The 27,051-nt window shown below is 37.6% G+C and overlaps 1 long non-coding RNA gene across 1 annotated transcript in view; it reads right to left on the bottom strand.

Annotated features, from left to right (window-relative positions):
* Positions 1-8,996: 8,996 nt before the first annotated feature.
* LOC147226075 (uncharacterized) overlaps positions 8,997-27,051 on the bottom strand; it is a 97,408-nt gene continuing 79,353 nt past the window's right edge. The window contains exon 3 of the long non-coding RNA XR_015107271.1: positions 8,997-9,030. This is a non-coding gene — a long non-coding RNA (uncharacterized LOC147226075). The remainder of the gene's footprint in view (positions 9,031-27,051) is intronic.

The following is a 27,051-nucleotide window of genomic DNA, read 5'->3' as shown; positions in this document are numbered from 1 at the left end:
CTTTCTGCATGCCATGTGCTGTGAGCCATACTTGAAAGAATCACGCCCAGATGGCGCCATCTTACATTTCTCACTGCAAGCAACTGGTTTTTAAAAGATGTGTTCAAAAGAGAAGAAGAGATATTTCCCTGCTTTCTCCATGTTGTTCTCTGAGTTTAATGTTAATGTACTGTTTTGTTGTTATTTCTCTTATGTCAAACTCAAGGCCCGCGGGCCAAATGTGGCACGTCACGTTGTTTTAACGCGGCCCGCGAGAACCTCTGAAAAGGTCTGATTGTCTTAAAACAGTGGTTCTTAACCTGGGTTCGATCGAACCCCAGGGGTTCGGCGAGTCAGTCTCAGGGGTTCGGCGGAGGTCAAGACACACATTGGTGATGACATCACTGGCCGCAGGTGATCACGCTACATAGCTCGGCCTATCCGTGCTGCGGGGATTTTGGCGCGCTCAGTTGTAGTAACTTGTGACTGTCGTGATGGTACGTCATGTGATTTCTTTCTTAATATTTGAATCCCTTCATACTAATTATGTCGGGCAAAAAAAGAAAGCGGTCGGAAGAATACGTACAATACGGATTCACATGTATGACGGAACGTGATTGGAATCGATGTCCTAACTGCATGATTTGGAATGACAAGATGAGCAATTCTAGTCCAGCACCGGCAAAACTAAGGGAAGGCTTCCTTCAGCTGCATGGAGATGGGAACTACAAGAACATAGCGCTTACTGAATTCAAGGTGAAGGGAGCCAGATTCCATGAAAAGGCTACTCTGCCTGTTCTTTGCACCCATTAACGAACCGATCCTCGATCCAATAAAGAAGGGTTCGGTGAATGCGCATGTAAAACAGGTGGGGTTCAGTACCTCCAACAAGGTTAAGAACCACTGTCTTAAAATAAACAAGTCAAACTCGTGCATTGATCATAAACTATATTTCCAACAATCTTCCCGGACCAGGGGTCGGCAACCCATGCGGCTCTTTCACCTTTACACCACGGCTCCGAGTGGCTTGGGAAAATGAATTATAAATATTTAATTGAAGTGTATTTCATTTGTGTTGATTCCTTTCTTTAACTTTTAGGTCTAAGTTGGAAGATTATTGTGATCTTGAAATATTAAATAAAATTATATTTATTATTTTTCGCCACTCAAAATAAAAGTCACACTCGTGGAAGCCGGTATACCCGCCAATCGGTAAAGTCATGATTTGCAGATGCTGTGCGCAGAAGTTCAGGAGCAGAAGTCCCATAAACCAGGTAAAATAAATATTTATGAAGATATTTTGCAAATATTTATTTTTTATTGTTTACTGACACTGTGATTTTTTTCCCGATTTATTTTTAAAATTCATGTCAAAGCTTCGCTACACGCTCTTAAAGCCCAAAGCTAAGAATGAGTTCGTTACATAAATAAAATATAATTTTCTCTGTAATACTTTGTGAATTTCAGAAGCAACACACTATACACTTACTTATACAAATTGTAAAGGTAATAAAAAGCAATATATACCGTGGTACCTTTATTTCAGTTGTCAAAAAGTAATTGCGGCTCCCAGTGTTTTTGTTTCTGAGGAAACCGGGTCCAAATGGCTCTTTGGGTGTTGCGGGTTGCCGACCCCTGACCTAGTGTGTCGAAGTGTTGTAGAGCAAGACACTGAACCCAAACTTCTGTCCTGGTGCTGGGTGACTGCAGATTACTGCATGTGGTTCATCCATGATGGGTTCATTGAAGAGAACTGATTTCCCCACGGGGATTAATAAAGAATCAATTATTATTATTATAATTCATGCCGATCGGGTTACCCGGCATCTCGCCTTTGGATCGCAGTGTTTCCACAGCAATGCCATTTTCAACACCTTGAAGTGAGAAATACCGTGTTTTTGGACTATACGTCGCTACGGATTATAAGTCGCACCAGCCAAAAATGCAAAATAAAGAATGAAAAAAACATATATATATATATATAAGTCGCACTGGAGTATAAGTCGCATTTTTGGGGGGAAATTTATTTGATAAAATCCAACACCAAGAATGGACATTTCATCTTGAAAGGCAATTTAAAATACAAATAGAATAGAGAACAACAGGCTGGGCAAGAATAGCCAATGTGACGCATAAACAGCCAACTGCGAACGTGCCTGGTAGGCTATGTTAACGTAACATATTACGGTATGAGTCATTCAAATAACTTTAGCATATAACACATGCTACAACCAAACAATCGGTGTCACTCTTAATCACTAAATCCAACGAAATCTTCTTCTTCAACAATGTCATTTACAAACATCATGGTCCATGGAGATTCCTGTCTAACCTCATCTGTCAGCCTGTCCATCACCTCTGCAAACAAGAAGGGGTTCAGAGCTGATCCCTGATGGAGTCCCACCTCCAGCTTGAACTTCTGTTACCCCTACAGCACACCTCACCACTGTTACACAGTGAGCATACATGTCCTGCACCGGCCAACAACTTTAGTACTCCAGACTTCCTCATACAATACCAGACTTCCTCTCTTGGCACTTTGTCATATGCTTTTTCTAGGTCCACAAAAACACAATGCAGCTCCCTCTGGCCTTCTTGCCAAGCGAGCGTACGTGTCCTGCGCCAGTCTAACATACTTCTCTGCCACCCCAGACTCCCTCATACAATATCAATAATGCACAAATGAATGAATTAGCAAAATTAAAATGGTTTAACTAAAACATATCAATTGCAGAAGAAATACAGTACTATCCTGTCATTACCTTACCCTTAGTTATAGACATTATATAGTTTAAGACTATAGCCTGAGGAATATTTCATTCATATTGCAGTAAACATCTTATGGCGCATAGTCTGACAAATATTTTAATAATAACAGCACGTCATCCGAGCACAAACCCTTTTGAATCGTTACAAGGTTAAGAATCATTGATTTATTTTTAAAAAGCTTTCAAATGAAAGTGTTATGTTTACAGCAATGCATACCAAGAGCATATGTCATGCAGCAAATGTTCGGAAGCAGGACATTGTTGGATGATTATGGTGGACACGTATTTTCAACGCACTTCAATGATTGCAATGAAGATACTCCAGGTCTGAAATATTGTTTACTCCCGGTGGGACTTCGTAAAATGAGTAAGCAGTTGTGTTTGTACATTGACTAACATATTCTAATGTCATCATCTCCTGTCAAATAAACATGGATGAGACTTTAAACGTTAAAAAAACAAAAACAATACAAGCTATGTAACTAAGGGCATCTCAGCCACACAACAGGAATCCCTGCTGCTACAGAGCGCTAACCCAAATCCATCAAAATGGATTCTGCAGACGAGGCCACATTTATGTCATATTCAAGGTCGTGGGCTGTCACCTGAACAAGAGACTGTCACAAAGTTTACAAAAAGGGATTTTTTTTTTTTGTAAAAGACCGAATGATCGCTAAGCAGAGATCCGGGAAAAACAGATACATTTGCACTGCTCGTAAGCAGGGGGTTGAATTTGCGATCGTTCATTATCTTCCATTATCCTGCACTCGGGTGCCTGTCTCGGCTGTCATCGAGGGTTCCCCCTGTCAACCCAGTCAACTGGGGGGCCACGTATAGAGAGAAACAAGCATCCACTGGCAATTTTGGGTCTCCAATCAACCTTCTGCATGTTTTTCGTGAACTTGCTAACGCTGGAATTGAAACAGGGTCTCGCTTTGAGGCGGGAGGGCCAACTACTGTGTCACCGTGCCGCCTTGAATTGTGTCTCCTGCGGATATGATTTTAACAGTGGTGGGCCGTCAGGGCCTGCAAAGCCTTCTCTGCTGGCCTGAAAAAATCTGAATCACAGGCTGATTTTAATTTCAATTGAATCTCAAGTATGTTTTGAATCTTGAATCTGATTGAATAATTCCAAATGGTCCGTCCGCTTCCTTTCATAGCTTTTTCCCTGACTGTGCTGCTTCCAGACATGTATTTTCATTGAACAAAGAGCATTAACCAATCAAATTTCAGCTGTTATTTGTTGCCAGGCAGGGTCAAAGTCAAAGAAATCTGCCCGGAGGCCTGCGGAATCCGATTCACAGGCGTTCTGTTGAAAAATAAATGTTGATGAAACTGTTGCTTCAACAAAGGCCTTCTAGAAGGCTGCGCTAACGTCAGTGTGTCACACGCCTTTTGACCGGATCGTCAGAGAGCGTACTAGCCAGAGTGAGCGGGCTGCATCTGTAGCGGGCTGCATCTTAAAACGCTGTTTTATCCGGAGTAAAGTCAATAGACCGATCCTTGCGGTGCAAATAAGTAGAAGTGATGGCCTCCTGCATTACGCTATCGCGTTTGATTTGAAATCCAATCATTATGCCATCATTGCTAATTTAATTTTAAAAAAATCACATTTTTGAAAGGGTCTCTCCTGTTAGAGTAACGAAAGTAGATCTGGCGCGTCGGTCTTAGAGCAACAAGGGTCCGAGAAGATGGGAAGAAGAAGAAGACACTTATGGATCCCGCCCTCCAGCTACCACTTCATCATGGTCCAGATCGATGGTTGCGCAGGAAACAAGGGCTCCCATGCCTCCCTACAGCAAACAACAGAAAAAAATGTCTCCCTAGTCTGTCTTTTCCTTGTTGTATGTTTGACCCAATTTGTCTCAAAATGGGATTTTCCCCTCCAATGAACACCGAAGTGGGAGAGCTTCAATACTTGACGGCTCGCGCCGGATAAGAAAGCCATTATTCCACAGAAGACAATCAGCGGTGCGACGTAAAATGTAGATAAACAGGTTTGTTCTTTCCTTAACTGTTAACCTCCCCGCCTGTGCGCTCGAAGCGCGGGATTTGAATTGATACGTGTAAAAGAAAGCGGAAAACATTTTGGGCGAGGACACCATCGCAAACATTACAAATTAACAAACACAACTTGTACAAACGTATATACGCTGATTAATAACCATCGTTTGTAGTTTCACTTTCAGAGGTCACGCAATGTCAGCTCTCTACCGTAACCATGATAATAGCGCTTCTTTTCTGCTGATTATATCTTATCCACGGTCTGTATTGTGGATTGTCTTACTTCCCTTCAACTCAGATAAATGTCATGGGCCCAAGAGCTGCCCAATGAGCCATGAAGCAGGCTTGATTAATTGAAAAATCTGCCGAGATAAAGACCATACCGCGGCTGAACTGAGGAGCACTAAAGGTAATGAAGAGATACAGGCAGCCGTGCAAAGCAACAATAATAAAACCGAGGTTATATTAGATCCCGAATGTTCCCGTTGAATAATGGGCATACCGTTTGAAATTTCGCAATTTGTAATATACACTAGTTCGTCTTGCTGACATGTACATTAACGCTCGCGCCTTTATTTGCCGGGATTTTTTTGTTTAATGAGCTCTGTGGTCTGTCAGCCGCCCAGGCCAATTTCAGGATGGTTTATAAGTCTTTGTGATTTTTTTTTTTTTTTTTTGCGAAGAAGAGAAGTTAGTGAGACATGAAGATTTGGATGGGCTTCCTGTAATTTGGCGTTTTTTTTTTGTTTTTTTTTTTTCTTCCCCCCACTCATACAGCAAGTACCCCGGGGGTGTAGCAGTGTCTGACATGGATTCAAAGACAAATAATAAGCAGAAACACTGGTGATTTTATCTCGCACACCCACTTTTCTCCCTGCATTTCTTTTTGTCAGCTCATTAGCCAGCAGCCCTGGAGAATTCTTAAAGGTGCTGTAAATATAGCATGTGTATTCTCCATGTCATTGCTATTTATTTGAAACAATTTACAGACGATTCCTGGGAGCTCCGATGTCAATGGAAAAACACTGGAAAAAAAACAAAACAAAACAAAACTATATTCCATAGCAGGGGTCAATTGCGGCCCTCGGAAAAATATTTTTTGGCCCTTCCGACTGAAATCAAATGTTTTTTGTCCGCATGTTTTTTCCTCACACTCATCTGGGGGTTTTATACAGTGGGTTTAAATAAAAAAAAAATGGGCAGGGAAAAAATGGATAAGTAACTTTGGAATGTATTTTTTGCTTCAAAATTTGATAAAAATAAAAAAAAAACATCAATTGATATTGTTAAAATGTAAAAAAAAAATTGTAGAAATTTTTGTTGAAATTGTTATTTCTAAAAATACCACAGGAACGATAGAAAAATAAAAAATGGGCACAATTGAAAAGATTGACTTAATAACCAGAATAGCCTTGTAAACATTATACCTCCTCTTATACATGCTACTAAATAATTTTAGCAAATTTTCCCGCAGTGACAAGTTTTTCTTATTTAACCCAAAGGGTTAATTTTATCAATTCTTTTTTAACATTCATTTTTTAATATTAAATCATCATTAGATTTTTAATATTAAAATTGTCAACAGTTCATTACATACAGGACTGTCTCAGAAAATTAGAATATTGTAATAAAATTTTCATGACTTTTTCATGATACTCTAATATTTTGAGATAGGATTTTTGAGTTTTCTTAAGATGTAAACCATAATCAGCAATATCAAAATAATAAAAGGCTTGCAATATTTCAGTTGATTTGTAATGAATCCAGAATGTATGACATTTTTGTTTTTGTAATTGCATCGCAAAAGATAAAGAACTTTATCACAATATTCTAATTTTCTGAGACAATCCCGTATAAAGATTTTTAGCATTTACCTGTTTACCTCCTTTAATAAGACTAAGAATAAGAACAACTTTATTTATCCCGAAGGAAATTGTTGTGCCAGAGTTTCAAGTAAAACATAACAACAATAAATCATTGTTGGAAATTGTGTGAACAGTATAAAAAAATGGGGGAGAATAAGAAATACAAATAAAACTATAAAGTGTCAAAGTAACAAGTCAAGGCTATAAAGTGTCTCAAGGTCTTAAGTACAGAGATTTTGATGTTTTGAGAAAAGTCTGACTTTACACTAAAAAAAAAAAGGAAAAATTTGGACTTAGTGTTACTGATTTTACAGGTTATGATTTTACCGGTCGGAGCCCTTTAACATCACATTAGGCCGTACGTAAAAACGAGTTTTCCAGCCCTGTTCTATAGGAAGAAAACCCCGAAGATTTGAGACGGAAAGCGACTCCGGTGGCCTACGGTGACTCTGCGATCCCCCTCTCAAGAGAGAGTGTCCCTTCTTCTTATATTCAAACAAAACAAAACACCAGGGGACCGGCGTTGAGAAGCTGTGTACAGAGCAGCGGTTTGACAGCAGGAACTGTCAGATGGCATCTTTATTACATTACATGAGGAGTCCTAGAGGACTGCAAAAGCATCTGTTTCCTCTCTTCACTGCCGCTGCAAGTCGCATAGAGAGGAATCCAGCCTCTCCCGCTTTATAGGAAAGAACATGATTTAAGAGAACAATGCAGTCCAGACATTTTGCTGGATTTAAACCAGACGCGAGAACCAGCCAATATACTGTATGTGTGTTATTGCAGCGCTGTGATTCATAGATCCAGCTTGGAAGATGCGTTGGAACATTTTAAGCAGCTACAGACGCAATTAAATCAAAATGATTATCTGGCTCTGCCATGAAACAAAACAACGGCGAACAAAAAAGAAAAACAAGTCAAATCCGGAGAAAAAGCCTGAAAAACCTTGTTTAAATGACAAGAGAAGGTTGCTTAGATGATGGCGGTGATCATACAGGAGGCTCCGATTCACGACTGTACAACTAGTCTATTACTGAATTATATGCGTATAAAAAATAAACTCTGAATATTGAAATATCACCTGCGTCGGACGCTGGCAGATGAGATGTTTTTCCCGGGTGAAAATAATTCTCTGTTCAATTTTCAGGAGCTATAGAATCAATAAAGCGATGTGTTTAAGATGTTGGTAGAATCATCGGCCGCGCATTCAAAGGGAACTTATTATTGAAAAAACTATCTGGTAATGACAATCAATTTTAAACTATTTCAAGCAAACCTTATAGGCTCCCGAGTATATTATATCGAATTACAGCTATAAACTCAATGAACTGGTGTTTTCGTGTATTTTATTCCAGCCTTAACAAAAATGTTAGAGGGTTACTGTGATAAAACAAATAAAATAGAAGTACAGATGCTGACCACAAGTGCTATTTTTTATTTTTTATATTACACAGGAAGATCTTAAACAACATAATAAGAGCTGTACTTCACTGCTGCTATTATAACACCTGAGTCGACAATCTCATAACTGAAATATTTATCGCAGTAGGAGAGCATAATTAAACGTGCGGGTTTATGTTAAGGTATTTGGCTGCGAAGAGCAAATTTTATAAATTCCCAGTTGAGCCTACAAGTAGTTGCCGGGGCGACGGGAGGAGAGGAAAACCGCCACATTAATCGGCAGAGCGTAAAAGGACGACGAAAAGGAGACCGAGGTGCGCGGCATTCGATGTACCACAACCTAGAGATGTCAGTACCTTTGGTTTTAAATGTGATAAAAAAATTAATTTAAAAAAAAAAAAAAAAAAAAACATGTTCCATATCTGACTTGCATTTCTATCTCTTGTCAACAAAGCTAAGAAATAAACATTTTCAAAAAATTCCCCCTGTAATGCAGCAGCAGACGTAATGCAATTCTCATTAAACAGCATAAAAAAAGCAGTTGCATAGACTCTCATTAAAAATAAAACAACAGATTTCTAAAAACTGCTGCAGAAAGCAGTTATTTAATTCATTTTAACCTGAAATTATTAACATGGCTCATATATATATATATGTGTATATATATATGTATATATTTTTTTTATCAAAACAGGTTCCTCAGATGTGTTTGAGATTGCAGGTTGTGTGTGTGTGTGTGTGTGTGTGTGAACTGTCAGCGTTTCCAATTGGACACAATAACATCCATTTCATGCGACTCATAAAGGGCACCTGCTCTGGGGTTCCCGCTGCGAGTGTTTTCCCAGCAGTTGGTTGAAGATCAGTGCTGAAAATGGAGCAGTCGCTCGACGGGGTTCCACATCTGGATCGTGTGAACATGAAGGGCCAGAACTGAGGTTTCAGCTCTAATTTAGCAGCTGTAGAGGAACAGGAGGCGGCGACAAGAAGGCTGATGCCCTTCCAGCTGCAAGGCCCTTGGAATAAAAATAAAAATAAAAACAAGCTTTATTTATCCCGAAGGAAATTGCTGTGCCAGAGTTACAAGAAAAATATAACAATAATAATAATATATAATAATAGTAGTATAATATTTTGTTGAATATTATAAATATTAATATTTGATATTATAAATATTATAAATATTGTGTTAATATTTTGTTAAAATTGTATAAACAGTAAGAAAAAAAAGGGGAGAGTAAGAAATATAAATAAACTATAAAATGTCTTAAGTAACAAGTGAAAAAGTATAAAAAATATTGTACATGAAGCTGTTATGAAATTAAATATTGCAGTTTTGAAAACATATACAGATAAATTATTACAATTTACAGTAAGTGGGTGAGTTTTTTTGTTTTTTTTTCAAGGTGTAAGATTTTAAGATTCCCAATTTCTTATTAGAATTCAGGTTTCCAAGTAAAGTATTTTTTTATTTTATCACAGCAACCCTGTAACATTTTTGTTAAGGCTGGAATAAAATACATGAAAACACCAGTTCATTGAGTTTATAGCTGTAATTTGATAAAATATACTCAGGAGCATATAAGGTTTGCTTGAAATAGTTTAAGGTATAAAACACCACATATATCTTAAATTGTTTAATCTTCCTATTGGTTGCGTGTTATTTTCTGTTTAGAATTCTAGTCGTCATCTTCGGACAGAAAGCGGATCTCCTTATCGTGTCGGCTAAACAATATCGCACGCTATTCCCAGCTGTATTAAGTTGAAAGCGTATATTGATTTTGTTTAGATTTACACATTTTAGAAGACAAGATCTAAGAAATACCAATGTTATCGCTGAACTGGCAGCGGGAAGATGGAAGACTAGTTGCTAGGTGATGCTGATCATGAAAGATCTCCCTGTGCTTCAGTGAAATTGTGCGTCATGAGGAATTCATTTTCCATCTGAGGATGGTGTCCGTTTCTGATGCTTCCTGTCTGCAGATCATCACATCCAAAAGCATCGTTTTTGCAAATTTTACTTCTCTGAACTTTATGTCTCTTCTTTTGTCGGATCGTGGAACAAAAATAGAAATAGATTAAAAAAAAATAAACCCTGAGCAAAAGCGGGGGAGTTATTTTCTGTCAGTTGTGTTACATCTTACGTTACAGGACTGTCTCAGAAAATTACAATATTGTACTATTGAATATAGCAAATTTTCCCACAGTAACAAGATTTTCTCTTTTGACCCAACAATATTTTTAGGGCGTAATTGGGGCGTAAGTGGGTTTAAATTAAAAAAAAAAAAATCGGCAAGGAAAAAAATGGAAAAGTATTTTGCAATGTGTTTTTTGTTTCAAAATTTGAAAAGAAAATTCTTTTTTGATAAAAAAAACATCAATTGATTTTGCTAAAACGTTAACTTTTTAAAATTTTTTGTAGAAAATTTTTTGTAGAATTTTGTAGAAATTGTTATTTCTAAAAATACCACAGGAACAACAGAAAAATAAAAACAGGAAAAATTTAAAAGATTGACTTAATAACCAGAATAGCCTCTGATACATGCTGCCAAATAATTTTCAAATAAATTCTAGTAGCAAATTTTCCCAAAGTGACAAGATTGTCTCTTTTAACCCAACAATATTTTTTAGGGTTTAATATTATCAATTCTTTTTTAATATTCATTTTTAATATTAAATCGTCATTATATTTTTAATATTAAATCGTCAACAGTTCATTGCATACAGGACTGTCTCAGAAAATTTGAATATTGAGATAAAATTCTTTATCTTCTCTAATGAAATTTAAAGAAACAACAATTACTTTTTCATGATATTATAATATTTTGAGATAGGATTTTTTAATTTTCTTAAGACCATAACCAGCAATATTCGAATAAAAAAACGCTTGCAATATTTCAGTTGATGTAATAAATCCAGAATATATGACATTTTTGTTTTTGTAATTGCATTACAGAAGATAAAGAACTTTATCACAATATTCTAATTTAACCTCTGACTCCTTTCCTTCCGTAAACAGAGTCCTTAAACCTCTCTGGCTGACGATCAACGTGGTAAATCTCGATGAAAACCTTTTTTTACAGTTACTTATTCTTCTGCGTATATCCATCATCAGACCCAAAGTTTGGGCGGATTGTGTTTCCAAACAACCGAATCAGTTGATTAATGAACAATGGCTAAACAAAGAGAAGAAGAAAAATGACAATCAGATGGAAAAGATTGTTTATTCCAAGAATATCAGTCTCAAATCACGCCATGATAAATTCAACAGGTCTGTGTTTTCAATTTTAGGACTAAATCTATCATTTCAATGAGACTTTGGAGCAGAAGGTTTACTATGGAAAACGTTTTTTTTTTTTTTTGTTCCAATTGCAACTGTTTTTTTCACATACTTTATCACGCACATAAGATATTATGGGAAACATTATCAGTTACCTTTATTTTTTTTAAATAGAATATATATCAATATATTTACATAATATAATCAATTAATATATATATATATATATATATAATTATAAATAATTATAATAGATATAATTATATATATATATATATATTAATTATATGATATAATCAATGATATGCTAATTCAGGATGGTTGCTCACATTCTTCATGCCAGGCTCATCCAGATCATTACTTTTATGATTTAAAAATGGGAAAAGTTAAATTCATAGATGTTGTATTTATGCTATGGACATTGTTCCCTTCAAATATAGCTGAAGTGAAAATGTTCTTTCCTCCTGAGATCTTTTTGTGCAGCTTGAATTCTAATCAGAAAATTAGAAATTATTATTTTTTTACCAGAAAAAAAAAAAAATCTACAATAAAGCATACAATTCCACTTTTAGTTATTTTTCTTTGAAAATCTCATTCAAGCCTTGGCCCTTATCCTTGTTCAGAGTCTTAAAGTGATTAGCTTCCTTGGATACAACTCAACACGACTGATATCCAGTACAGTTCAATCAACCTTTTAAGAACATTGTGTCCAAATCAGATCCTGTCATTATCCAGTGCTTCCTTGCCAAAAGAATTTCTGTTGAACCCGAGTCTGGCGCACTGCGAGTCATCAAAAGCAGTCTCTCTTACAAAAGTAACAGTTTTAAGCCGAGAGGTCCATCGCAGCGCTGGCAGACGCACACTCGTAAACATCACAAATTTTGCTGTGAGAGCCTCATGGGTGATTTCTGTACAAATTATTTCAGAACTGAAATGCAGGGGCATGTCAATGACGCCAGGCCTGGAAGATACACCATATGGCCAAAGGTATTGGATGACCCGTCCAAATAATGGGAATCAGGTGTTCCAATCACTTCCATGGTCACAGGTGTATAAAATCAAGCACCTCGGCATGCAGACAGTTTTTTATCTATTTTTTTTTTATTTGTGAAAGAATGGGTGTCTCTCGGGAGCTCAGTGAATTCCAGCGTGGAATTAGGATGCAAACTCGCTCCCAAATATTCCGCAGTCAACATGGAAGTGTTTGGGAAGGACGGCAACTCTCCCACGAAGTGGTAGGACATGTAAGCTGATGGAGCTGAGGAGGGCTTGTTTTTGGCCCTTTAGTTCCAATAAAAGGAACTCTGAAAGCTTCAGCATACCGAGACATTTGGACAATTCCATGCTCCCAGCTTTGTGGGACCAGTTTGGAGCTGGGTGAAATTTCCTCGCTCCTAAATATTCCGCAGTCAACATGGAAGTGTTTGGGAACCATGGCAACTCTGCCACGAAGTGGTGGGACATGTAAACTGACGGAACCGAGGAGGTCGTCAAGTTTCTGCAGTCGATGGCTACAGATCTCCAAACTTGATGTGGCCCTAAGATGAGCTGAAGAAGAGTGTGCAGAGAGCTTCATAGAATGGGTTTCCTGGGAAGCCATACATCACCAAGCCAAAGTGTAATGCATGCTGACACTGGACTCTAGAGCGGTGGAGACGCCACCTCTGGAGTGACCACTTGCCCGATTTGGCGGTTGCCATGAGAACACTACTTGTCTGACTGCATTGTGCCAAATGAGAAGTTTGGTGGAGGGGGGTTTATGGTGTGGGCTTGTTTTTGGCCCCTTAGTTCCAATAAAAGGAACTCTGAAAGCTTCAGCAGACCAAGACATTTTGGACAATTCCACGCTCCCAAGTTTGACTCTTCCTCTTCCAACATGACTGTCCACCAGTGCACAAAACAAGCTCCATAAAGACACAGGGCAGAATCTGCTGTGGATGAACTTGACTGTCCTGCACAGAGTCATGACTTCAACCCCAAAGAGCACCTTTGAGATGAATGAGAGTGGAAACTGAGAGTCAGGCCTTCTTGTCCAACATCAGTTTGTGACCTCTGGAAGAATTGTCCAAGCTTCCCATCAACACACTCCTGAACCTTGTGGACGGCCTTGCCAGAAGAGCTGAAGCTGTTCTAACTGCAAAGAGTGGACCCACGTCATATTGAACCCTATGGACCAGGAATGGGATGTTATTTAACTTCATATGTGAGTCAAGGACGGTGAGCCAATACTTTTGGCCATAGTGTATGTACACAAAGTGTCAGTTTCTTGGGTCTGGTCTTGAAAAAAGTTGAAGATAATGTTAATATGCCGTGATATATTTAACAAGAGGCGCAAAAAACTTTGAAAGCTTCAGCAGACCAAGACATTTTGGACAATTCTACGCTCCCAACTTTGTGAGACCGGTTTGGGGCTGGACTCTTCATTTTCCAACATGACTGTCCACCAGTGCACAAAACAAGCACCATAAAGACACAGGGCAGAATCTGCTGTGGATGAACTTGACTTTCCTGCACAGAGTCCTGACCTCAACCCCATTGAACATCTTTGAGATGAATGAGAGCCAGGCCTTCTTGTCCAACATCAGTGTGTGACCTCTGGAAGGATGGTCCAGATTTGCCATCGACACACTCCTGAACCTTGTGGACGGCCTTGCCAGAAGAGCTGAAGCTGTTCTAGCTGCAAATGGTGTTGCATTGAACACTATGGATCAGGAATGGAATGTCACTTAACTTCACATGCGGTCAAGGCAGGTGAGCCAATACTTTTGGCCATAAAGTGGAAGATAAGATTGAAGAATTTAATCAAAAATTTCCAATGTAAAGAAGACATGGAGGAGAAAGAGAGCAGCTATGTGGTCCCCAGAGTTCCACACATTTTTTTTCCACTGCCCATACTATAGGGGTGTGATCGACCGGCAGGTACGGCTGCTTATGTAATAGTGGAACTGGTGTTAGGTGATAATTTGACTGCAGATGAAATTGGCTGTGAGGAGTTTAAAGTCTATACCGGAGTGTGAACTCCGCTTTGCCTGAGCAAAATACTGCAAAACCAAGAACGCTGCTTTATGGCACTAATAGAAAATGATCTGAAACCCAATTGGAAGGCAATTCAACATTTATTTTTTTCTTAATTCGGTGAAAAGTAAGCTTGACTGGATAGGTCAAGTCCATCCTCACCTCCGTTTCCTTGCAAAATCAGTGGGAGAGATTTAGGACCCTCATTTGGGGTCAAATGGAAGCCACGGTTAGCAGGAGTTTTACATGCAGCGTCATGTTTTCTGCAAACAAACTCCTCTTATGCCTCTCCATGCACTGCTGGCTGTGTGTGTCCAAACAAACTGTGTTATGTGGAATTTTACCGGTGCAAAGGCATCTTGAGTCCATTGTAGACTCGCTGATTGCATGTCAGAGGGTTCAGCATTGGTCTAAAGCTAAACATAAATGACGTTTGGCATGATGAATATTTTAAAGTGCGAGGGCACAAGCACAGGAAACACGAAAAACACCTTCCATTCTTGTCAGTGTTTATCACCCTTGACTTGATGAAACATTTTGATTAACTTAAAGTAGAATAACGTGAGAATCCAGTCATATTCACAGAGGGGAAAATGCTACAAATCCCAAATAAAAGCTGAATTGAATGATTCGGTGTCAAGGAGTGGCATTGGTCAACAGTTTGAAGGTAGACACCGATTTTAAAGGAAAGTATAAACATAAATTTACAATTACTTTTTCAGGCTACGCATACCACCAGCATCGGCATCTCTGCAGACATCTAGCCGGACGACCCCAACATCTTCTAGATGTTGAGGCTTCGAGGATCCCAACCACGGGAAACCCTAGACCCCCTTCAATTTGCATACTGTCCCAACAGGCCCAACTCAGACGCCATAGCAGCCACCCGCCACCACTCCCTTTCCCATCTAGACAGCAAAAACTCTTACATCAGCATACTCTTTGTGGACTACAGCTCCGCATTCAACACGGTCATACCCCAAAAAATAAAATTTCCACCCTTGACCTGCACCCCGCCCTCTGGACTGGCTCCTGGACTTTCTGACTGGCAGACCCCAGTCTGTAACCATGAACATGGGCACTCCTCAGGGATGTGTCCTCCGCCCCGTCCTCTACACCCTGTTCACCCGCGACCGTGTCGCCTCCCACGAGGACAACAACCTCACCTACAACACGGACAAGACCAAGGAGGTGATCGTGGACATGAGGAAGAAGAGGAGATCTCATCAACCACTGTTCCTCCGAGGTCTTGAGGTTGAGAAGCTTCAAATAACTGGGTGTCCACATAAGTGAGGACCTCGCTTGGTCCCTTAACGCAACACAGATGGTCAAGAGGGCTCAACGGCAGCTGCACTTCCTGATAAGGCTCAGGTGGTTCATCATGTCACCCAATATCCCCCAGCAACTCTACTGCATTATTGAGAGCATCCTGACCAGCTGCATCACCGAGTTGTATGGTAACACCACTGTTCTGGACTGCAGACGCCTGCAGTGAATGGAAAAGACGGCAGAGAGGATCACCAGAACATTGACAAGAAACTGGACTGGAGGGTCAGAGCAGGATGATCTTCCTGTGTTTGGTGTCTGTGGACCTTCTACCAGTCTATGGTAGCCAGCGGACTCTTCTTCGGTATAGGGTACTAGTGACGTCAACAGGCTCAACAAGATAGTGAGGAAAGCTCGTTCGGCGACGGGACTGAACCTTCAATCGTTAGCGGTGTGGAGGGTGAAGGACAAACCGGGAGCTACCCTGGACAATCCTTTCCGCCCCCTGCACCACAATCTGTGGCTGCTTTGCAGAACTGAACGCTTCAGACGCTCCTTTGTGCCCAAGGCCATCAGACTGTGCAACAGCAGTCCAGACGGCACACAACTCTGACCGACGGGAGTTGCATCTGTACTACCACCACCTCACTAACTCACCCATTCACATGTGCCATGCCAAACTTCATTATCTGTTTTCATCCTTGTTGGTCTCAGCCCATTCACATCCTGATTATTTTTGTCACTGCTTTTGCCACTCCGTTTACATTCCTATCCTTGTTGTCGTTTTGTCCCCTCCCCCTATTCTCTTGTCCTTTCTGGACATCTGGCAGGAGAGTCGCCTCCATGTCCAAGGACCACACCCACCCTCAACACGGACTGTTGACGCTCCTACAGAAGCCTAAACATGTAGAACGACACGACCAAAGTAGTCGTGCTACCCGACTGCCGTCAGAATCCTAACCAGCGGACACCTATTCTTCTTTTTCTGCACTTTACATGCAGCACCTGCACGTGTAACTACTGCCATTCAAAATGCACTTATCCTTGCACCTGCACTTTGAATTGCACTCAATGTTTTTCTTGCACTGCCGACTCCGTTCATAATCATGTTTACACTCCCTATTTATTGTCAATGCACTGCAGAGACATGCTTCCGCACTCTACATATGACATTTTAAATTGAATCTCTAGAACTTCTAATGAGTATAAGTGGGGTTTATGGCCTGTCAAATGCTACTCGACCAAACCGTCATCGCTCCGTGGCCAACATGTTGACTTGTATTATGCTCTTCATAAAATTAAATTGAGCACTGGTGCTTTGTGGTGTTGTCTTATGTATAATAATACTAATCCCAACTGGATTAATCCCTCATGAGAGAAGTATCACATATGTTTATTATAAAGCCATAGCGACTAAAAAGTTGCTCGGAGCGCCTGTTGCTAAGCTTCTGCTTCAAGCCTTTATATTACATTTTCTACAAATAGGTTTATCTTTGCTGAGTTGGCTTGGCTCAGCTCAGCGGATGCAGATTCAGAGCCCCATTTATCAACATTAGACCAACGCATTTAAAAGATTTAGGTTTACATTTTTGGTTGTTCAGTACGTCCTCACATCTAAATAACACTTAAGGATACCAGAATTTGCTGTTGTATCCAGGTTTCACCGACGGAGGACATTCGTCTACATGCTCCTTCACAAACCTGTTGTCTGAAAACTCAAGTAAATTAATTTGTCCGACCGAAACCTGAACACCGGCCTTACTAACTCCCTGGCTGAACCTTCTCCTAATTAGAAAATACGTCGATTATTTTGTTTGTTGGCTTGTTTATAAGATAACTTTATTGATCCCCATTGGGGAAATTGTGTCTTAGTGTGTCAATAAATGAGACAATTAGAAAATACCAAAAGACATCCGCTAATAAATAGCAGAAAATAACAATAACATCAGGGATAAGAATGGACAACAGAATGGGAAAAAAAGACAGTAAGGGTTAAGATGACCAAAACAGAAACAATAGCAATGACAATAAAATAAACAAAATAAGCAGGATGCAAATGGGCAATAAGGATAAAATAGACAGAGTTGGGGAGTTATGTTTACATTTTTTTTTGTCGCTTTTGGATAAACAAAATAACATTTTAGACATGTCAATCACGCTGCCATGTTTCCTTTTCCCTTTAACTCATGAGCATATAAATAGCTTCATCTTCAGCGGGGTCAGGCTGTTATAGTATCCTGTTTGTTTTATAATTGGATGCCTCTCCACTCGTCTTCCGTCTCACATGGAAGCAGCGTTTTATCACACGGCGTGACACATTCCTCATCACACCGACGGACGTTCCTGCAGCCCCGATTGGCTCGCCTTCAATCCAGCCGCCATCTGGAAGCGAGCTAATGGGCTTAATTATCACTGCCGTGCATTGCTTCAACTGTTTAGTACTGAATAAATACATGTATATGGTGTTTTCACATAAATCCTCAAAACACTGTTCTTGACTATCTTACAAATCTGTAAATTATCAAGACTTGTGAGACCGCTAGCACGGGCTTTAATTAGATCATGTTTTGGACGGTAAAATATACTGTTCAAACAAAATAAAGGGAATATTTAGACAACACAATGTAACTCCAAGTCAAAGATACTTCTGTGAAATCAAATTGTCCATTTAGGAAGCAACACTGATTCATTTTGACTTGTTTTTAAGGACATTACATCAGCCTGTCGTGTGTTTTTCCACTTTCATTTTGATTTGCATTGATCATTTTGGTGTGATTTTGTTGTCGGCACATTCAAATGTATAAAGAACAAAGTATTTAATAAGAATATTTCATTCATTCAGAAACAGGATATGTTAATTTAGTGTTCCCTGTATTTTTTTGCAGTATATAAGTGGTGCAACGTTCTTTCTTGGGGCAGATATCTGAACATTTCTTTCTTTCTTTGACAACTTTTGGTGTTACATTATTTAAAAAAAAAAAAAAAAAAAAAAAAAGAAAGAAAAAAACTATATACATCCAAGGAAAAGTATGTAGAAATGTGTTTTTTTTTCAGTATGGATGACAGTTATTCATGGCACATACCTAAAAAAAAAAAAAAAATAATAAAAAAAAAATTCCAACACGTTTCAGGCATGCAGGCAGGGAAAAATAAAACTATGTATTCAACAATATTAAATTAAAATAGACTAATTGACAGCGCTACTGTGTATGTGTGACAGTTACCTGGACATGGAATACACCGATAAAAGCTAGAACTCTTAAAACAACCAAAAAGCACATAACTAATAATAAGACAACCAAACAAAGTATTTGTTAGTATTAGTTCATTCATTCAGATTTAGAATGTATTTTTTTAGTGTTCCCTTAATTTTTTTGACTTGTGTATATCAATAGTAAAACTGAGCAGCGATATTTATTCCCAAACATCAAATATTGCTATCTTACGGCCTCCTGTGAGAAATAATCTTCCCTCCAGCATACGCTTCGCTCAGCAATACAAGATAGCGAATTATTTGCCATGAACTTGATCAAATTTATACCTCCGCGTGTCTTTTGGGTGATCCGCCTCACCCGTCACGTGCACGGCAGCGCGAATATTCTTCTTTCTGTGCGCGGCAGTCGCCCCTCCTGACATGCCACATGTTTTATTGCCCACTAAAGCATAATGGTCCACTCCTCTTTGATACTGAATTATTAATTCATTTTCCTCTTCTGCCTGTAAGTCTGCATGAACAATTGGCCGGCTCTGGCCTGAAGTGACATGATCTCTGGGGTATTAAATATATTACGGGCATTCGTCTTCGGCCTCTAAGTGGATTGAACGTCTATGCAGACAAATACGCATCCTCGAAAGAAGAAGAGACTCTGATAAGAAAAAAAAAAACGGACATGTCGTCTGCTTAATAATTCTCATGTATCCTGTCTGGCGACAGTTGAACGGAAGAAAAAGCTGCACTTAAAGTTTTTTTTTTTTTTTCTTCTCTTGTATGACCTGAGACGGTAGGTTTAACTTCATGTTAAAACCAATTTGGAATTTAATTGAATTGCCAAAAAAAAAAAAAAAAAAAAATAGAAAAATTATAATAATAAAATTGAAAAATAAATAAAATTAATAAAAATAAAAAAAATCAGACATAAATAGCTTCTGCCCATTGCAGCCACAGAGACATGGAAGACAACACTGAATATGTATGAAGTAACATGTATTAAAACTGTGAAAAAATAATTTGTGGTGTCATTTTGAAGCTGTACCCTGGGTGGTGCTTGTTTTTATCTACACACATGTTCCCGTCTTTTCCATTTTCTGCCTTTTTTCTTTCATTTTTTTCTGTCTCCTCCCAAAACCCCAACATCATTCCAAATTTTAATAATTTTTCTCCTAAATCAGATTGGTGGTGTAATTACATATCACAAACAGTCCATGTTACACACTCGAGTGTTGTTACTAATATTAAGCTTGCTTTTTCGACCCAAATAATGATGATATAATTATTGCCTTTTTTTTTTTTTTACCCGTTTTTACAGTCTGTTCATTAAATTAGCGATCCATTCATAGGCTAAACTACAAATCCTGCAAACGATCTTTCACAGGGACAAATAGAGAAACCGACAATTATTCACTCTGTCATTTAAACCAACAGAGAATTTACTGTTGTCAGCAAACCTTCTGCATGTTTTATTTCTCTCTTGGATTGAGACAAAGAACCCATACAGGGAGAATAATCTGAGTACCCATTTTGGACCGTCTCGCTGGATGGCGACACATGCTACCTCCATTTATTCATGCAAGACAAAATGATTTTGTGACCACGGGGCTTAACAGATATCATCATCCAAAAGCTAAAGAATTACCAATACAGATATTTCTCAAAAATCCGCCACAAGTTAGCGGCAAAGCCGACAATCATACGGTCTAAAATGCCTCAAGTTGAGACGAGAGAAGTGAAGGTGTGACATCTTTGGACATTTTCAAGGATGGCAACATCATGTACCTCCACCCTGACTGGAGCTCCTCAAATTCACAAAAGAGAGTGTGTGAAGCATCACAAAGAATAAGCTGCTCTTTCCCCCCCGGTACTCAAAACTCACTGACTAGTATCTTCCTGCTTCTTCCGTGACCGCCAGTGAGGTCAGGGGACTTAACAATGTGATATGTTGGATTTATTTTTGACAAAATACCAAGTCGTAAAGCATAATGTTTAAAAAAAAAACAAAAACAAAAAAACAAACAAAAAAGAAAACAAAAACTGAACAATGAAAGAAAAGGAAACAAATGTATTTACATTTTTTAAAAAAAGATATGGAAATGCCTATTTTTTTTTTTTTTTTAACTTTTTTTCTAAAGCCAGTGTTTTCTTTGGATGTCAGAGCCACAGATGATGCTGTGTAGGTGACCGTGTGGATCATGTTTTCTGACATGACACTGTTGAGTTTCGAGTTATTCATGAGCTAAGTTACTTCGTTGATTCAGAGATCGATAACCAACTGCATATGCGTCAAACTCAAGGGCCGCGGGCCAACAGTGGCCCGCCACGTTATTTTATGCGGCCCACAGGAACGTCCTAAATGGTCTGATTGTCTTGAAATAAATAAGTCAAACACGTGCATTGGCCATAAACTACATTTTCAGAAATTCATGCCAATTATGAAGTGACGGCATCCCGCTATTAGATCGCAGTGTACAGGACTGTCTCAGAAAATTAGAATATTGCGAAAAAGTTCTTTATCTTCTGTAATGCAATTCCAAAAACAAAAATGTTATACATTCTGGATTCATTACAAATCAAATGAAATATTGCAGGCCTTTTATCATTTTAATATTGCTGATTATGGCTTACATCTTAAGAAAACTCAAAAATCCTATCTCAAAATATTAGAATATCATGAAAAAGTAATTTTTGTTTTTTAATTACAATACAGAAGATAAAGTACTTTATCACAATATTCTTATTTTCTGAGTCAGTCCTGTATCTATTAGCTGAGTGAATGGGTGAATTATTGTATGTCTACATACAGGACTTCCTCGGAAAATTAGAATATTGTGATAAAGTTCTTTATCTTCTGTAATGCAATTACAAAAACAAAAATATCAGATTTTCTGAGACAGTCCTCTATACATACATGTTTGTGCTTCAAGGTGAAAAAGCGGTATGTCTTTTGTGTTATGAGGCAGCGTCGGTTGTCAAAGAGTACAATTTACGTCGGCATTTTGACAGCAAACACTAAGTATGCTAAAGTTAGCCTTCCAGACAAACAACAAATTGACCGAGAATTAAAACACCAAACTACGAAAGCCGGATCCAAAAACACTGCAGCAGTGAAAGCTAGCGTTGTAACTAGTAAACAGATTCTTTCTCCATCTATGCAAATGCATATGTAACATTTTGGATTTGAATGAGTCATAAATTCAGAGTTATTTAACATTAAGGAGTTGGTCCATTTATTTGACATTACATGTTATTTTACACGTGGGGCAACCATTATGCTGATGAGGCCCTTCGAAAATGAGTTTGACTGAACTACTGCTTATATGAGGCAATGATGTAAATTAGATCAGATGTTCTTCCATTAGAGCAGGATAAAATTTTAATTTTGGAGAGCTTGCTCAGATTTATCCGATGAGCAAAACATTGTTTGCCTGCGATAGTGTTTAAATTTAAATAGTTCTCAAAAAAATAGATGAGATTTTTACTGCAACAAGTGACAGAGGCTCCACAGCAAATATATATTTTCAGTAATCTAGTGACTTTTCGAGGTAAATGCATTTATTTAAGGAATCATATTTGAGTCTCTGGTATCATCTAATGAAGATGTCGCTTGTTGTTGTTGTTGTTGTACATCAGGGATAAATAAATTATTTTGTGTGGAGAGGTTTGAAAATAATCCGCACATCAAAAATGCTCCAAAAATATAAAATTGAGTTTACATTTAGTACAAAAAAAACCTTATTTTCACATTTAGAACAACAAAACTCCTTATGCGAGAAAAACTTTTTTGTACTATACGTAAAAAATTATTTCTCGAGTACTTTTTGTGTGGAGATAGAATGAGCATAAGAGGGACGCTCATGTTTGACATGAATGTGTCAGATTATAATGGAAAGATTTTTTTATTTTATTGAAATAGTCATTATAACAAATTTGTGGAAACAGTACATTATTATTGTTGATAAAAGAAACAAAAAAAAAATTCACACCAAAAGTGCTCCAAAACTATAAGATAATGAAATAAAATAAAAAGAAGTTGTTAAGTTTTGTAAAATAAATTATTCTTGCTTATAGCGAGTGAGTTTTTTGTACTAAATATAGATGAATTCTTTATTTTTGGATTTTAATAAGCGTAATTTTTTAATTTAAGTGAAATTGCCATGACAATTTGTCTACCAAATTTTTGGAAAAATATCTGAGGAAAAAAACAAAAAAAAAAGCCTTCACACCAAAAGCGCTCCAAAATTTATTTTACTTCACATATAGTACAAAAACCAAACCAAAACAAACAAACAAAAAAAAAAAACAAACGATTGTTGCATTTAGTACAAAAAACTTAAATCATCTTTATTTTTGGAGCACTTTTGGTGTGAAGATTTTTTTCAACCTTCCCGCTAAGTTGCAATAACAATATTGATGAGTGGAATCCATGTACTGTTTCCACAAATTATAATGGCCATTTCTATGAAATAAAAAAAGGCCATTTATAATCTAATTATAATCTTAAAATACAGAATTTCTTTTACATATAGTACAAAAAAATGTATTCCTGCATTCAGCACAAAAAAACAGTAATAGTACAAAAGTTTTTTGTACCATGTGAAATAAATTCTTTATTTTTGGAGCACTTTTTTTATACAGAATTTTTTCAAACCCGCCAACTGTCATCAACAATATTAATCAGTGGAATCCATGTAAGGTTTCCACAAATTTGTTATAATGTTATAATTTCAATGAAATGAAAAAAATCTCACCTTGCATTCATGTCGACCGTAGCGTTCCCCCCGTTCTCATTCCCCTCACTTTAAATGGCTAACCCCTTTCTTTCTCTTTCAATCTTTGCAACAAAAGGGAAAAAAAAAGAGAAAAAAATAGCTTTATCAGAGTTTTTGCATAACCCGTCTCCATCAGTCTTGTTCAAAATCATGTTTATTCATTTTGCCCTCAGGGGAGAACGGGTAAGAGGGAGATGATTAAATTCTAATTTGACCTCCATCAAAATTTAACTGAGCCTATTATGATGTCAATCATTTGAACTCAACACTGCAGAGAGCAGAAAGTAGCAGCTTGTGTCAAAAAGGAAAGGGATTATACGCAGTTTGGGGACCACACAGTTACTATATCCAATTGGTTTTATCCAACCACATGTACTTTCTTTTTTTTTTCCCCTCCGGAGTGAACGGAGCTTGTTGAAATGTTGGATATGTGAGGGGAACATGGGGGCACTAAAGCTGTGGTAGATATGACTACAAGTGTGAAGCTCTGATTTGTTATGTATAACGCCGTGCTATAGCTGTCGAAATTATTTGCTTTTTAAAGCATCGGCGAGTCGTGAGTCACGGTTGCCACGTGTTCCATATGGTGAAAACCCCAGGAAAGAAAACTAGGACATCATTTAATTGCTATTATAGATTTTTTTTTTTTTTTTATACATCAGTGTCTTAAATTATTTAATGTGTAAAATGTGGAGAGACTACTTATTGGCAGGAATGAAACACAGCAGAGATGAAATTAGCCTTTTTTTTTTTTTTTTTCCAAAGGAAAAAAATGCAGTAAAAAAGCTCAAGAATTCAAAATATGACATGCTCATGTATTCCCCCGGCCAAATGACCGTTTCAACGGATGACCGCCGCCTTGTTACCTACTTAACATGCCATACAAAAGCATACATGTCCTGTTACCCGAGTAATATCTGCATTCGCCATGCATCCATAAACCAAGCATTATCTACACCGCTTATCGTGCAGTCAAGAAGCTCTAAACAACTGCAACTGCGGGCTCAATTTGGGGTCTGAAAAACAAGAGAATTCAGAGTAAACCCAGGCAGACATGGGAAGAACTCAAAAATTCTGGGCATTCATTCTTCTTGCACATGTAAGGTCTGCAACTGTTCTATCGCACTGCTCGTATTTATATCTATAATCATGTTTAAAATAATGTTTACGGCACAGATTCCAATACCCTGCGGACAGCAAAGTGCGAAACACGTTGCTACGTTGTACATGTGACAAGAAATTATTTGAATTTTGAATAAGGAAAAATGATTTGATTTACAAATTTCTTCTAAATTTCCATTTATTTCCATCTATTTGATTCAATGTATTGAAATATTTGCATCGTCTGCTCCAACCCCAAAACTTTCTGAACCTTAAAATTCAAATACAGCGGCCCCTTAAGATACAAATCACTTAATATACAATTTTTTAAGATGCAAGGCGCCATTTGATCATATCTCGTGCCGTGTTCCAATTTCTCTCGTGTGGCATCATTTTATATCTTTGTGCTTATTTTGTGTATTTTTTTTAATAACCATCATGTGCCCTAAGAGAGGAAGTTAACAATAACCAGGATTTTTTTTTTTTATGTCCCTTACATTATTAATATTCTTCTTTTTCAGCATTTTTCTATATCAATATCCTTATTTTGTGAGTTTTCGGGCTGAAACAGATTCATTTATTGTTTTTTTTATTTTATTATCTTTATCTTATTATAATATATATTATTTTAAATGTAGAAAAAAAAGAGTTAGATATGAAAATTTATGAAAGCTATAAGATTAAGATACAAAAGATAAGATTAACTTTATTGCTCCCATAGGGGATTTTTTTTTGTCACAGCAGTGTAATAGTTAGTGTCAAAAATAAATAAGAATATAAATCTAATAGAGAGACAGAAGACAGAAATCAGGGATAAGAACGGACAACAGAATGGAACAGTAAGGGTAAAAAAATACCAAAATTAAATGGAAAAAGTTCGTCAACAAAAAATGTACATATGAATCTAATTCTGGAATTAAATTCATAACTTAAGGGAGAGCTGTACGATTTTACTCAAATCTTCCAGTTCCACCTGATTCATCATCCCAGCTCCAATTTGACACAAATAAAACAAACTTGTTTGACTTGTACTTATTATTTTGTTAATTTCATATCAGCATTTCATATTAGCAATGTGCAGACGGCGCATTGATAACGTCTGCTGATTGGTCTGTCTCAGTGATGGGGCTTGTCTTCTATTCTGACCAAAATGGTGCGTCCTTTTGCATTTCATTAAAAAAATAAAATTCTTGTCTTTTATGCATTTTTTCCTATAAATGATCCTGCGGGCCTGATCGAACCCTCTTAAGGGCCGGTTCCGGCCCGCGGGCCGTATGTTTGACACCCCTGGTTCAAATAATACGCTTGATTGAAAAATGCTATTTCCATTGCATTATTTATAAAAAAAATAAATTAAAAAAAGTGGCGCCGTAATAGCGTGCGGTCTGCTTTATTTTGACACAATTTTGTCTTGTGACCAATAATAGCAGGTCTCCTTTCAATTCCCCTCAAATTCAAAATAGTGAAATGTGCCAGCAAGTCAGTCACATGGATTTATTTACTTCTTTTACCGAGAGACGTCGCAGGAAAGCACTTTCATCTGATTTTCCGAGGCAGCGCTGATGTGATTTAAAACTGCTCAGGCAATTGATATATCTAGCAGATGAATAGACTCGTATATCTCACATGGGGGTCTTGGTGGTTCAGCAAGTAGCATAGTAGTAACATCAAATAGATATAAAATGACACCCCATATAACAAAGTATGAACATATTGATTAACCTAAGTATTACTAAATCACCAATATCTCCTATTCTTTTTTATTTTGTATGTGAAAGATGCAATTGCTTACTATTTATCAACAAAATAGCTGTGTGATGGCTGTTCCGTAGATCCTTTTTCTGCATGAACACGTAAGCTTGGGCAAGGAATCGGTGTATTTATGTGGCTTGTTCAGATGAGAAATAAAAAATAATTCTATTTACACATACATTTACACACACACAAACACACATATATATACATACACACATAGCCATATATATTACGTTATGTGTATATGTCATTTTATAAAGATATTTTCTATATTATATATATTATCTGTATATACTATTCTATATATATGTGTGTCTGTATACCCACATATTGATATGTTGACTAACCCTCGTTTTTTTTCTCTTTAAAATTACTGAGGGAGCCGGACCAAGTAAGAAGACAAAAACATATCACTTTAATACGGAACGGGAGGAGGACTTTTTTAAGTCTAAAATGAAGATAACACTGTATATATTGCTTTTTGTTACCTTCACACTTTGTATAAACAAGTGTGTAGCGTGTTGCTTATGAAATCCACGAAGTGCTACAGAGAAAATTAAATTTTATTTATGAAATGAACACATTTTGAACATTCTGAGCTTGTAGCAGAGCCTTGACCTGAATTTAAAAAAAAAAA

This window comes from Fistularia commersonii, chromosome 16 (genome assembly GCF_037954325.1).
Source record: "Fistularia commersonii isolate RoL2024-O1a breed Wild chromosome 16, RoL_Fcom_v1.0, whole genome shotgun sequence".
In the NCBI taxonomy this organism is placed as follows: domain Eukaryota; kingdom Metazoa; phylum Chordata; class Actinopteri; order Syngnathiformes; family Fistulariidae; genus Fistularia; species Fistularia commersonii.
This window is presented reverse-complemented; position numbering and strand designations above follow the sequence as displayed.